This window comes from Protopterus annectens, chromosome 3.part1 (assembly GCF_019279795.1).
Source record: "Protopterus annectens isolate FY-2018-M chromosome 3.part1, PAN1.0, whole genome shotgun sequence".
NCBI classification, from domain to species: Eukaryota; Metazoa; Chordata; order Ceratodontiformes; family Protopteridae; genus Protopterus; species Protopterus annectens.
In genome coordinates, this window is record NC_056732.1 from 946,316,192 (window position 1) to 946,331,442 (window position 15,251).

At 38.7% G+C, this 15,251-nt stretch overlaps 1 long non-coding RNA gene across 1 annotated transcript in view; it reads left to right on the forward strand.

The window, feature by feature from the left end:
• Positions 1 to 15,251, forward strand: part of LOC122798311 — a 1,180,841-nt gene that overhangs the window by 718,202 nt on the left and 447,388 nt on the right. The window lies entirely within an intron of this gene.

Here is a 15,251-nt window from a genome sequence, read left to right on the forward strand (position 1 = left end):
AATTGGCCCTAGGTGTGAGTGCGTGCATGTGTGTGCCTTCTGTGGAAGGTTGGGTGCTGGGCTGGCAACTCGACACTGTAAAACTCTACTGCCAATCATGAGTGGACAGGTGATCCACTGTAGCGACCCCTAACTGGGAAAAGCCGAAAGAAGAAGAAGAAGAAAAGGTTTTCTAGTTGGTACTGACAACATAAACAGTACCCATTCAGGTCTAGCTGGTCTGTGGTTTTACAATATTTGTGTGAGTTACTTTCCTATGGCTTTTCTTACTCCTTTATCAAGGTTCATTTATTGGACATTTCAGCATGTCTGCCATGGATCCTTTCATATATTCTCATGTCCAAATGTTTTTAAAAGGAGTTTTGCCATCAAGAAAATTGGTAACCCCTCCTTGAGATCTTAATTTTTTGTTAGAGAAGCTAACATTTGCTCCATTTGCACCAGCTAACCTGGCTGACTTGAGTTCTTAATGTGGAAAACAGTTTTACCAGTTGCTCTGACATCTGGAAGAAGAGTATCAGAGTTGCAAGCTCTTATATTAAGTCAGCCCTGTCTTATTTTCAACAAGGACAGAGTTTTTTTCAGAACTAATTCTTCTTTTATGCCTAAAGTGGTACCCGAGTTTACTTGAAGCCAAACTGTCCATCTCCCTGTTTTCTTTCCTGAACCAAAAAATGAGAGAGAAAAGATACTCCATACCTTGGATGCCCACAAATAACTCTGACACTATCTTGACAGAATTAAATCTTTCAGATCTTCAGATCAATTGTTCATTTCTTGCAAAGGTAAAAAGAAAGGACAACCTGTGTCAAAACAGACTATTTTCAATTAGTTGTCTAAGGCTATTAACGTTTGTTATACTCGCCACAAAAAACTACTCGCCCACTATATGAGGGCCTTGGCTTCATCTCTGGATTTTTTGGAAAGGGTTGGATTCTAGAAGTATTCTAGAAGCTGCAGCTTGTTCCTCTGTACATACTTTTACAAAGCACTATAGGCTTGTTCCCTTCTTTAGATCTGGATCAGGCTTTGCAACTACCGATCTCCAGAAGCAGACTCTACTCCTTCAACCTCCCAAATGTATTTCACTCGGGTAATTTACCCAAATAGCTAAAGCTACTGCAGTGATGAGTATGATGAACATAATACAGTTGTGTAAGTAAACGTACCACAACAGGTAGATGTTTGAATGATCAGGCGCTCCCTCCCTCCATCCCCCCTTGTTTTTTTTGTGTGTTGTTTATGCCAGGGCATGAACTTTTATTTTTTGTTTTTCCTAGCATAGCCATTTCAAAGCTCAGCCTCCCTTCCTCTCTCTCTGTTGGCAGGAAAGCTCTGAAGGGCTTGGCACCCAAACTTGTCCTTTAGTCAACTCAGCTTGAGCTGCCTGACAGTTTGGGCACATGGAAGGGGTCCTGAAGCTTTGGGAGCTGACTGGCTGTTATATCCTTGGCAGGTTATAGCCCATGTACCTAAGGCCACTGCAGCAGTGATTATTCGAACATCTACTGCTACGGTACGTTTACTTACACAACTGTACTTTCTGATTTGGATTACACTCAAGGAGACCTCTTCATTGAGTCTGCTCTTCTCTTAATTTCACCAAATGCTCTAAATCCATCGATGTTGTCAGTAGTGCTTGTCAACTGTTATGAAATGTTCCCCTCTCTTTTCTTTCACATTTCTAAGCACTAGTAAATGTTCATGTTTTAAGAACACTGAATGAATAAGTGTGAATACAATGATTTATGTTGTCAAAATCTTCAGAACAATGACTTTATTTATACTACCCCTGGACTTGTATTGGAAAAAGACTAACTTTAGTTTGCTGTTAGATTTTCTTTTCTTTTAAGTTACTACTTTTAAGGTACTACTAGAGCAATAGATTCTGTATTATCACTATGTTACAGTCCATTAAATTATAAAATTATATGTTGCTCTGTTCATTTTACTTCTTCCTATATGATGTTTAAATTTAATGTACTCCCGGTTTTAGAAATATACAAATGCCTGGATAAATTACTTACACCATAAAGATTCTGCTTTGCTCTTACTATATAACTGCTAGTACAGTCATAATCAATGCACATGTGTTTATGCCAGGGTAGCTGAGTTGCATAGTTGTTCGTTTTGCTAACTCACAGCACTTAGTTTTCCATAGGTTCATAAGTCCATAGGTGTGTACTAAGATAATGACCACTGGGGCCTTTTTAAGCCTAGCCATGCATCCCAAATTTCTTGAGAAGGTCTAGTACCCTTAGTAAGTGCAAACATGGGCTTGGGAGATAAAACACTTACAAGCAAGGACCTGAGAGATGCACCATTTACAGGCTGCCTGTGTCCATTAGAGACATAGGTGGCAAACCAGAGACATACTCAAGTTATATTTGAATTGGATTAGAGAGGAACTCTGCTTCGCATGGATGGGAAGCCTGTTCCAGAGAAGGGGTAGTCTCTGGGATGCATACCTGTCTCTCCAGCAGGCCATATTTATATCGAAAGCAAAGTTTTTAATTCTTTATAGTGCAGTTTGTTTTATGGATATGAAAGAGGGCCATCAGAGTGGTATCTGGCAATGCTTTGTATGCCAATAATGGATCTCCCCTCAACAGCCTGTAAGAGACAGAATACAAAGACATGGCTTTGGGATGGTCTACACAGGACACGTTACTTATACTCTGTATTCTTTTAGTGAGGAACCTCTGTTGGTGTTCCGGCTATTGGATGTGCCTGCTTATGTACATACCAAAGAGAGCATTCTACTCAATGACAGGTCTAATAATTGTCAAGTACAGTGGAACAATGGTTTCCTTGGACCTAGATGTCATACCTTTGTTTAGAAGTTGCACAACATAGAATTATTTCCTCACTACTATAGACACATGATGGTTAAAGGCTAGATTACTATCTGCATGTGTCCCTAAGTCCCTGACTACAGAGTTGACTATTAGGGGTGTGTTGTCAATATGATCATTATCATATTGGATGACTTCGATACTCTTATGCCTTTCTTGGCATTTAGTTTTAATCCATGGATCTGACAATAGTTATCTGTCTGTGTCAGCCCTTCCTGGTGAGCACCAGTTCAGTGGAATATTCTATTACTGCTCTTAATTAGCAAAAATCTTCAAATTTGGTCTGCCAGATGCCCCCTGTTGTTGGCCTTGACTTCAGAGAAGTAGATACCAAAAAGGAGCAGCCCCAGACCAGTCCCTGAAGGATTTTGCTGTTGACTAGCCTCTTTGTAAAAGTGGAATCCCCAGTTCTAACTTCCTGCGTCCTGTCTGTAAGCCAGCTGGCTATCCACTGGGTGACATAAGAGTTTATACCTAACATCATGAGTTGGATATTGTGTCAAATGCCTTGGCCCAATCAAGGTAGGCAATTTGAACTATTTTGCCATCATCCATTGCATTTGTGACCTTCTTAAAGAAGTCCACCAGACTGATCTGTCCTTGATGAAACCATACTGGATTGGGTCCAGTGTCTGGACATTTCTTACATCATTACTGATCATATGATAATTTTTTCCATACTTTTGTATATGAGAGTAGTAAGATATATAACTCTGAAGTTTCCAGTGTCTTTAGTTGGCTCTCCTTTGCTCAGAGGGATGATGGTTGCTGTTCTCCATTCATGAGGCATGAAGCTGTTTAGAGGCAAACAATTAAACAGTGATTCCAAAGGGCCTGATAGGTCATATTTCATGCTATTTAGAAGACAGCCTGGGTATTGTCTGGGTATATTGATGCAGTGCTCATGGCCTTTGGGAGAACATTGAGGACCTGTTCCCTAGTGATAATAGTGGTAGTTATATTTGATGGTATTTCCTAAGAGGATGCTGGCAGAGTGAGGGGTAAAAGGTGAATTTGTCTGCCAGTAGACTTGCTATATCTTCTGACTCACTATAAGTGGCTCCATTAACAATAAGCTCTGTGCACGTTTGTGTATTGCCTTTGAGGTTGTAGGCATAGCTAAAGAATGCTTTGTGGTTGTCCTTGGCCAGGGAGGACAAATGTACTTCAAATTTGGCTTTGATAGATATTATTTGTCCTTTGAGTTGTTTGTTTAGTTTGGTGAGAGCACTTTTATCCTGTTGGGTGCTACACCTCATAATTTTTTCCATGATTGTCTTACTTCTGTTATATAGCCTGTTGTGGGTTTGATTCGACAAGGGTGGCTTGTTTTTTGAGTTAGTTCTATACTTCTGCCTGGTGGGTACAGCTGCCTCTATGCAACTCAAAATGCTTGTATAGGTTTCTGTAAACATTTCTGTATAGGCATCAGTGTTCTCAAAATTAGGGGGTGGGCTGAAATTTTGACAGGTCATCACTTAATAGAAAGTTAGCCTTAGAGTAGTTCAAGTCAAGTCAAAGTCAACTTTATTGATATTCAGACCCATGCACAGTGTAAGTTAAATTAAATTATATTGCTTTGGTACCAAGTGCATATATCACATACACCTACAGAGAATAACAAGGACATATAACAGAACAGTAACATATACATATACTAAACAAGACTGACAAGTTCTGAGATACCTCTATAACACTGATTATTGAACATTCCAGTGTTAGTTGGGGGTTCTAGGTTTATTTTTACTTTAAAGGAGACTGTTTTGTGGTCTGACCTTACACTAGGGGATGTACAGCACTCTCCCATATTAGTGTTTCCAGTTCCATTCTTGGCTGGGGTACCTTCTAAGTTAGGTCTCTGCATCCTCAGTGTGCCAACATGGGTTTTGCTGGATGAACTGGTTTCATCCTAGTCATGTGATATAGGTGAATTGGTATTGGTCCAAGTTACCCATAGGTGTATATGAGTGAATGAGTGAGTGAGTGTGTCCATCATGACAAGGCTGACATCCTATTCAGGATATGTCCAGCTCCTTGGAATTAATGCACATTGAGATAGGCTGTGGCTACCTTCCAACCCTGAACTGAATTAAGTGGGCAATCAGAGCAAGAATGCATGAATATTTGTACTAAGAGTCATTGGTATTCTCCACTCTGAGAAAATCTGATGGGATGAAAAATAATGTTTTCAATGCAGATTTCTTAGAAATGTAATTAAATGGATTTTGAAGAAAAAAACAATTGGTCTTCTTTTTGGTTTCCCTAACAAGTGACTATCATCTACAAAGTTTGAGATAACAGAGGAATATTTATGTACTCTTTAACTCTTTATAATATTGTATGTTCTTTAATGCTTAAAAGCTACTTAAATAACTGAGGCTGCATACTTCTTTCATTTTTGTAGCAAAACCTTTATCAGTTCTATAAGGGCTGCCTAATGTACAGTTTTAAACTTCCACCACAAGATTTGTGGAAAATGAAAATTACTGTATTTCAGATTACTCCTAGAAAATACAGATTTAATGGTGCTGAAAACTGCCTGCCCAAACTCAATACGTTAAATAAGGGTTAACATGCAATACATGGAAACATACAAAAAAAGTAATCCTAATTTTTAATTATTGTTAGAAAATGACTTGTAAAAATATTTGCCTTTGTATTAATGTGGCCGTTTTACATATAATGTTAAGTAAATAGGTTCATAGGTTGATACTAGGCCATTGGCCCTAGGGCCTGTATAAGCCTAGTCATAACAATTCCCTGGCTATTTCTTCCCACAATATTTATTTCCCTGGGCCCCTATCTAGCAGGGCGACTGACGTGATCCCTGGGGTAAATTTCCTCTCTCCCATCCAGTCATCAAGGTTCCTTTTGAAGAGGGCCAAGGAGGCACTCTGCTTGACATGCATGGGCAGTCTATTCCAGAGTATGGGGAGTCTCTGGGGCAGGAACCTATTCCTCCAGCATGTTTTTTTCATTGTGATGACAAGGTTTAGGTCCCTGGAGCGTGTGGTTCTGATGGATTGGGATTTTTTTAAGTGTAGCATGCCCAACAGCTCTGGGTTTGACATGGCCTTGTATGTTAAGCAGAGATCGCCTCTGAGTAGAAGATATGCGACAGAGTATAGCTGGAGTTTTTTTAGTCGGTCAGCGTAGGGCATCTGCTTTAGGCTATGATTCTTTTAGTGAGGTGTTTTTGTGGCCTTTCCAGTTGTTGCAGATGTCTTGTGAGGTACATACCAAATGGGGCGTTGTACTCTATGATGGGTCTAATGAGGGATGTGTACAGTGGGACAATGATTTCCTTTTTTTTGGAGGAAAAGCCCTTAGTGATGAGGTGTACCACATAGGAGGATTTCCTGACTGTTGTGGAGATGTGGTTATCAAAGGTGAGACCACTGCCCACCTGTATTCCTAAGTCTGTTATCACACTTTTGGTGTTTAGTATACTGCCACCTATGTGGTAATTCATGGGTACATGGTTTTTCCCAAAGGGGATAACTATACACTTCTTGGCATTGAGCTTGAACCCATGGCTCTGGTACCAAGCATCTGTTTCTGTAAGGCCTGTTTGTAGAATATCCACATCATTTGGGGATTCAATAATAGCTCCCAGTTTGCAGTCATCTGCGAACTTTGTTAGCCAGAGTCCCTTAGTGTTGCCCTGTACTTCAGAGAAGTAGATGCCAAACAAGAGTGGTCCCATTACTGAAACCTGAGGTACTCCACTTGTCACTTGTCTGGAGCTGGATTTGGATTTGGCTACTTTTACAGTGTGAGTTATGTCAGTAAGCCAGTTGGCAACCCATCGAGTGACGTAGGGATTTATGCCCAGCTTAGTAAGTTTATCTATGATTCCAGAGTGGGCGGTGGTGTCGAAGGCCTTGGCAAGGTCCAGATAGGCTGTGTGGACTGCCTTACCCTCGTCCACGGCTCTGGAGACTGATTCGAAGAAGTCAATCAGGTTCAGGAGACACGATCAGCCTTTCACGAATCCAAACTGGGTGGGGTCCAGTGTTTGAAGGTTGCCAATGTCTTTGTTTATAAGTTCCATGATAATATGTTCCATGGCCTTGCAGATCAGGCTCGTCAAACTGATGGGATGGTAGTTCCCAGGATCCAAGGTGGCTCCCCCCTTGTGGAGTGGGATAACTGTCAGAGGGCACGAAGCCTGAGGTGAAGCTATAATTAAACATGATACTTAGGTGAGGTGCCAGTTCATTTTTTAGTTCATGTGGTACACACCCCGGGATGTCGTCTGGTCCAATGGATGCTGTATTCTTAGCTTTGGAGGATGCAGTTTTTAACTGTGTGGCCATGATTATCAGAATTTGGCAATCTTTCAGTATTGAGATGGGCCCTTTAGGTGGTGAAGTTGGCATAGGATATTGGCAGTGTCCTTGGGATCAGTATATTTAATGCCATTGTGTTGTAGCTCAGAGCAGATCTGAGCATTGCCATTTAGATTCTTGACATAGCTATAGAATGCCTTGTGGTTGTCTTTGGAATCTTGGGCAATTGTATTTTCATAACTAGCTTTGGAGGATTTTATGAAGGATCTCAGCTTTTTACTGAGGTTGGTAAGGGGTTTTTTTTGCATCCAGGGATTTTCCACTTTTCTGCAACAGTTTCTTCCTTCTGTTGTATAGTTTGTTTATGATAGGGGACCACCAGATTGGCTTTCTTTTTTTGGAGGAGAGCGTTTTGGTTCTATTATTCATGCATGAGTGGATGTACTTGTACAGTGCTTTAGTGTAGGATTCGGCAGTCGAACTTTCAGTTCCTGTCTGCATGGGTGTCATGAAGTTTGTCACTTCTGACTTGAGTAGCATGAAGTTGGTCTTGAAGAAGATTTTTACAGATGGTTCCTTACTGGGGGGTGGGGTGGGATGTGGATGTCAAAGGTGGATTAGCTTATGGTCAGACCTAACCAATGAGAGGGTGACCACAGGTTTGGAGCATCGATTTCCCATGTTAGTAATGACCAGGTCCAAGATATTGGAGCCTCTGGTGGGACTATGGATTAGTTGATCCAGGGTGTTGGAATTTATGAATTCCAAGAACCGCTGGGCAAAGGTGTTGGTGCACAAGTAGTTTTTTCAGTTAATGGCAGAGTAGTTGAAATCACCCAGTATTAGGGTGTTTGGTTGTATCTTAATAATTTCCAGTATGTTTAGAAATGTGTAGTGAGAATCTTGGGGCATGGTGGGGGCTCTGTAGCAAGCTATAATTTGTATTGCAGTCTTACCTAGTGTTAGTTGCACCTGGAGAATTTTGGATGCATTGTGTTGGGCAACTAGCCTGGAGGTGTGAATATCCCTGGTGAATATGGACACTCCTCTACCTTTAGTGTTTCAGTCCTGGTTTGATGGCCAAAAAGTGTGGTAAGAGTTCTAGCCTGGTGTTGCAGGGGTGCTCTCTGAAGCCTTGAACCAGGTCTCAGTAACTGCACAGATATCGAAGTTCTCCATTTTTAGGAGTGCCTCGAGAAATTGCATTTTGAGGTTCAGACTTCTAGCGTTGAGTAGCATTACCTTCAGATTTTGCATGCTTGTACCTGTTACGGGGGTGGTTTTGTCCTTTGAGCCTTGCCTAAAAAAGGCACTATAGGGGTGGCGAGAGACTTAGCCAGTTACCTGAATCCCAGGGGTGACAGGTGCAGACCATCTTTGGCAAAGCATCATGGTTTGTCGATCATGCCATCCCAAGTAGACATATACTGGATCCCCTTTGAATGTCACCAGAAGCTTAGCCAATTGTTGAAGTCAATCATTTTGTCCTTATACTGTGGTATCATTCTGGTCAAAGGCAGGATACTACTCAGGGCTACGGTCATACCTGCCTGGGTTACATGATCTGAGAGCTCTTCCATGTCTCTTTTCATGTAGTCCAGGGAGGTACGTCTCAAGTCATTCACTCCAACATGGACAGTGACAAATTCGTATTTGTACTTGTAGTGGAGTGACTTGAGAACATGCATTATGTGGTGGATCCTGGCACCTGACAGGCAGCTGACAGTAATTTTCTCCTTGTTCAGCCTGGTGAGTGGGACATCAGTGTGCCTGACTGTAGAGTCACCTATGACTAAAGTGTTGGGTATGTTGTCTTGCCTTAGGGGCTGTTGTTGGGTGGCACACTGGTGTTGTGAGCTATGTGATACTTTGGTTGTAATTGGTGTTTGTTTGTGTTTCAGCTTTGGAGGTCCTTGTTGCTTGGGCAGGTTAATGTTAAGGGCCTCTGCATATATGTGTTTAGTGTTGTGGGTGTTGGTGGTGAGGGTTTTGAAGGGCTATGTGTTGCTTGAGGGATAGTGCGGGTGTTAACCTTCTCCTCTTGATTGTCCAGCACAATCTTGCTGGAGAGAGCTTTGCTTCAAGTTTGGCTATGTAAGTGCATCTCTCGCAGGTTGTAGTGTCGGGTGGTAAGAGGAGAGGGTTGCCTGTGTACATGAGGCAATTGCTGCATTGCCCCAGTATGCCCAGATTCACCAGGTGGACAGGAGAACTCACTGTAAGCTGACCCTTGGACATGCCTGGTTAGGTGCTTGTTTTTTCCCCTTACCTTGGCAAGGTACTTTGCAGTTATAGGCTGTTTAGTGCCTATGATTGCTTTCTCTTTATTAACAAGGAGAGTTCAGTGCATGTATCAGATTAAGGCTTCCTAGTGCTTTCCAGCAGGTTTTAGAGCAAGTGCTAGTTACAGGGACTCCAACCAGAAAGAGTCGGGAATTAATGCACTCTGCTCCTACTCTCAGCAGGATCAGAATATAAGTACAGATTCCAAGCTGTCACCTGTAAAACAGTTATTAAGCTTTCTGGTGATCACCAGTCTCCAGGAAATAATGTAACTGAACTCCTTCTCTCACCAGAAGAAAACAGAAGCACTAATCGCAAGATGACTACTGAGAGGCAGAATGTGGGCTCTCCAATAACTGGTGGTCTTGCAATAGATGCTTAAAGGTAAGTTGAAAAAATGGTTTATCCTAAACACTGCAGTGTGCACTAGAGGAATTAGATGTGAAAGTAGGTAACTTAAATTTTACTTGTCTAAAAAGTTAAGTTTTAGAGTCACTATTTTTAAAACAGCAAGATAGATTGAAAGGGGATGGTCACTTTTGTATCCTGGTACTATGGAATACAGTAGGATGGCCAATAAATTGTAATAGTTGAAGGGGAGTGATTTCAGAAAACGATAATTTTGTGCTTACTCACACAAGCCAGTAAAAGCAGAGAGGAAATGAGATATATGGTCAAATTAACATAAGGGGCAGGCAACTAGAAAGACAGTGGTGTTTAAGAACACAAACGTTACTGCATGGGAGGGTTGGAAAAATTATTTCTGCCTGACTCACAAGAGACATAGCTGTGGTCTCTTTTCAAGTTTTAATATGCAGTTAAAAGCAGAATACAAGTAAAACATGAGGTAAAGAAAGCAAATCGCAGTATTGAAAATAGAAAAAGGCAATAAAGTAATACAAAATACAACAAATAAAAAGCAAACTAACCTTTCCTCACAGCAAAGTGCAGCAGAGTCTGAATAAGCCTTTCTAGTAAAGCTCTGAAATGTTTTATTTTACCCCTTAAATAGAAGGTTTAGTTCCTAGTTCCACCCTCTCAGTTCACAGATGATTAACCTTAACTGACATCTTCTATCTTATGTATGAGTCTTAGTTGACCTGTTCTAATTTCTGCCTGGCTCCCAAGAGACAGAGCTGTGGTCTCTTTTCAAGTTTTAATATGCAGTTAAAAGCAGAATACAAGTAAAACACGAGGTAAAGAAAATAAATCACAGTATTGAAAATAGAAAAAGGCAATAAAGTAATACAAAATGCAGCAAATAAAAAGCAAATTAACCTTTCCCTCACAGCAAAGAGTAGCAGAGTCTGGGTGAGCCTTTCTAGTAATAAGTAAATTTCAGGTCACAGAACTGTATTTTGTTACAAACACACACCATGCACTGATGGACTGACATTCTGTTAGAACGATGGAGAAGAAAATTCATTTACATTTATAGACATTTCTTCCATCACGAGTGGATAAAAATAACATGAAGGCATGAGAGAGAAGAAGCATGTACCCCTATCTGGTAAATAGATGAAACATTTAAAACTTTCCTTTACTTTTACAAAAGTCAACACAAACCAATGGTGCACATTTCTGAAGTAACATCTTGTGCATCTATATCATTTATGAGTAATTTTGACTAAAACATTTTTCCAACTCCCAAAGAAATGTGTACATTTTTTGCTTGGCTTCCAGGTGCAGTTGCTTTCCACTTAACAGAAAATGAAAATAGCATCTAGATTATTGATGGAAGGATTGCATTATTATGTTACCACTCATTACAAAAAATAGATATTGGTCATGGGAATCATATAGCTGCTTGAAAGTCACTTGTGTGGATTCAAATTTTTAAGGGTTTATTTTATTTGATTTTATCTATTTTGCTTTTGATCACTGTGTTTGTTTGACTGGATTTACTCATAAAAAAATGTTTTTTTTTTTCAGCAGAAGCTCCAGGAGAAAAGCTCCAATATAGTACACATATTTTTAAACAGATATTCAGTAATATACATGAATATATATATTAAATAATACCTATTTGTGATATATTTCCTGATTAGATTACATTTATATGAAAGTAGAGGCAGTTATTACACCATAAAAGATAATTGTGAATAAGTAGATGTTGAACATTGAGCTTTTGAAAAGGTGTATTCGTGGATTTGTCAGATAGATGGATAGATCATGTGATTACGACTTAGAAATTCAAAATGGAGGTGAAGGGAAGAAGGTAGGGCAGAAAAGGTTAATATTGTAGTTAGGTGTGGTGTAAAGCAGGTTCAGAGACAATTGTGTGTGTGTGTGTGTGTGTGTGTATATATATATATCTGTGTATGTGTATATATGTGTGTATATATATGAACTTGAAACACCACCGTAACCAAAAACTGATAATCCACAAGAAAGGACAGATAGATCCACACCAAAGTATATGATTTAACACTTTCATTTTTTAATAAAAACTTCATCAGAATCACAACCAATACATACACTGACCCAATAAATACCCTCAACCCTCACAAAATGAGCATACATAATTACTGACATCATCATCAATTAATAAAATAAAAACACGCATATACAAATACAAATCAATTAAAGTTACATGTGCATATACTGAAAATTGGGACTCAAACATCAGCCCATAAACTCCACACCATAATATATTGCAACACCAATATTATTGTAAATAGCCCTCTGTTTTTAACCTAAGAATAGAACTAACTGAAACGTTAGAATTCAGCCCTGGATAGTGTACTGCGTTTGTTTTAAGTTGCCATCTTAATTCTTTAGACTCTAAAAAATCATTTAATGGACCACCTCTTTCTCCTAAAATAACTTGATCAAGCACAGAAAATTTAAATGAATTATTGATAACATGTACAGCCAATACAGTTTTTATATCTTGTTTCTTAATGTCGTAAAGATGTTGGTATATTCTACTCCTAAGGGCGTTAATAGTTTTACCAATATAAAAACGGGCATTTGGTGCACTTCCCTATGTAAACTACTGCCTTACTACTACATGTAAACTTCTTTTTATGTTTAAAACTGCCAAAATTGGGTATAAATATTTCCTTCCCTTCAATAATAACTTGACATCGTGAGCAAAATCCACATTTAAACATACCCGTAGTACCAGAATATTGTTCCATATTATTCTCCAACATATTCTTAATAGTAGTGTCCTTTTTATAAATTATATTAGGTCTTGGTCCTACAATATTAAGTAACTCTTCATCGGTATTAAATAAATTCCAATTATGCTGAATAATATTAACTATATTATTGTCATGAATATTGTACTTAAAAACACCTACTTTGTTAAACGTATTGCTCTCAACATTAGTATATACTACAGTAGCATTAACACCTTTGCCAAGTAAAGGAAAAAAGATACCATTTAACTCTGTCCTAGCTTTTTGGGAAACAGAGTTTATTTTCTCCAGCCCATTTGCAAAATGCTGGAAATTCTACGGTCGTTATTTGGACGACATTTTAATTATATGGGATGACACTAAAGACCAACTTGATAAATTTCTTGAATTTATTGAGGTCAGTACTGATTTTTTGAAATTTTCACATGTCTTTTCATATGACAAAATCAATTATTTGGACATTACTATTTACAAAAACACAGTAGAACAACAATTTGAGACCATGATATTTAGGAAACCCACCTATTCCAATACACTATTGCACTTCGGTAGTCTTCACCCTATTCATCAAAAGAAGGCATTAGTAAAAGGACAGGGGGTTAGATTGGCCAGGATGGTTTCTGAGAATTATGCATTCCTGGACCAAATCAAGGTACTTAGGGGGATGTTAATCAATAGAGGATATCCCGGTGAATATGTGGACAACATTTTCCAGGAGGTCATGGAAAAAAGGGAAAATGGTATCTTTTTTCCTTTACTTGGCAAAGGTGTTAATGCTACTGTGGTATATACTAATGTTGAGAGCAATACGTTTAACAAAGTAGGTGTTTTTAAGTACAATATTCATTACAATAATATAGTTAATATTATTCAGCATAATTGGAATGTATTTAATACCGATGAAGAGTTACTTAATATTGTAGGACCAAGACCTAATATAATTTATAAAAAGGACACTACTATTAAGAATATGTTGGAGAATAATATGGAACAATATTCTGGTACTACGGGTATGTTTAAATGTGGATTTTGTTCACAATGTCAAGTTATTATTGAAGGGAAGGAAATATGTATACCCAATTTTGGCAGTTTTAAACATAAAAAGAAGTTTACCAAATGCCCCTGTTTTTATATTGGTAGAACTATTAACGCCCTTAGGAGTAGAATATACCAACATCTTTACGACATTAAGAAACAAGATATAAAAAATGTATTGGCTGTACATGTTATCAATAACCATGGACATTCATTTAAATTTTCTGTGCTTGATCAAGTTATTTTAGGAGAAAGAGGTGGTCCATTAAATGATTTTTTAGAGTCTAAAGAATTAAGATGGCAACTTAAAACAAACGCAGTACACTATCCAGGGCTGAATTCTAACGTTTCAGTTAGTTCTATTCTTAGGTTAAAAACAGAGGGCTATTTACAATAATATTGGTGTTGCAATATATTATGGTGTGGAGTTTATGGGCTGATGTTTGAGTCCCAATTTTCAGTATATGCACATGTAACTTTAATTGATTTGTATTTGTATATGCGTGTTTTTATTTTATTAATTGATGATGATGTCAGTAATTATGTATACTAATTTTGTGAGGGTTGAGGGTATTTATTGGGTCAGTGTATGTATTGGTTGTGATTCTGATTAAGTTTTTATTAAAAAAACGAAAGCGCTAAATCATGTACTTTGGTGTGGATCTATCTGTCCTTTCTTGTGGATTATGTGTATGTATATATATATATATATATATATATATATATGTTTACTATTGAAACCCTGAAACTGCATAGGTTGACTGGTCACATGGTTGACTCAAAATTCTAAATCCAGAACAGCGAAATTGTGGCCAGGTCAAAACTGAATACATCAAAACCCGTAGTTTGATGTATTCAACATAGCAAGAGTTAATGTCAGTCACCCATGCTATGCAGCTTACTGTACTGTGACATTCCATAGTGAATGGTACGTGTATTTTACTATTTTGCAAGGGGGCAAGCCCTGCTGCACTCCCACACCCCTTGTAAATTATATATACCAACTCCGAGATCGCACTGCAGTGAGGAAATGGGTTAATTCCCTGTTCCTCACTGAACCGAGATCTCCATTCAAAATTCCTAACTCAAATATTTGAAATACACTATCCATTCAATGTGGTGTAGTTGATGCATTTGGGTTCGCAAAACTGCCCATTGGAAAACTGCATTTCGACAGTGTCACTCTCATACGTTTATAGGTTAGTACTAAGCTAACTGCCCTTGTGAGCCATTTTAAGAATAGTCAATTATCCCTTGTGAAACTCAAACCCTGCACCTTGTGTTTGTAAGGCAAACACCTTAACCATTAGGTCACCCTCTCTATCGAATGGAGTTTGCAATGGTGAATGTAAACCTTATATATATTTACACAGCTGATCAAATTCCAGTGACTTGCCAGAACCATCATATACACAATGTATACCAGTGTCAGAGCTTTTTATAATGAGCAAAAGTTAAAAGGCGAATATCATCTTCATAGGTGGTATAGGGAGCTTTGGTTCCTCCAGAAAACAATTACTATCTACATTCAATAAATATTCACTGGGATTCATAAAGGTTACCACTAAGTGCATACTAAGTGTACACTTAGTGCATGCTTTCTGTATTCATGAACATCCCTACCACATTGCTTGTGCTGT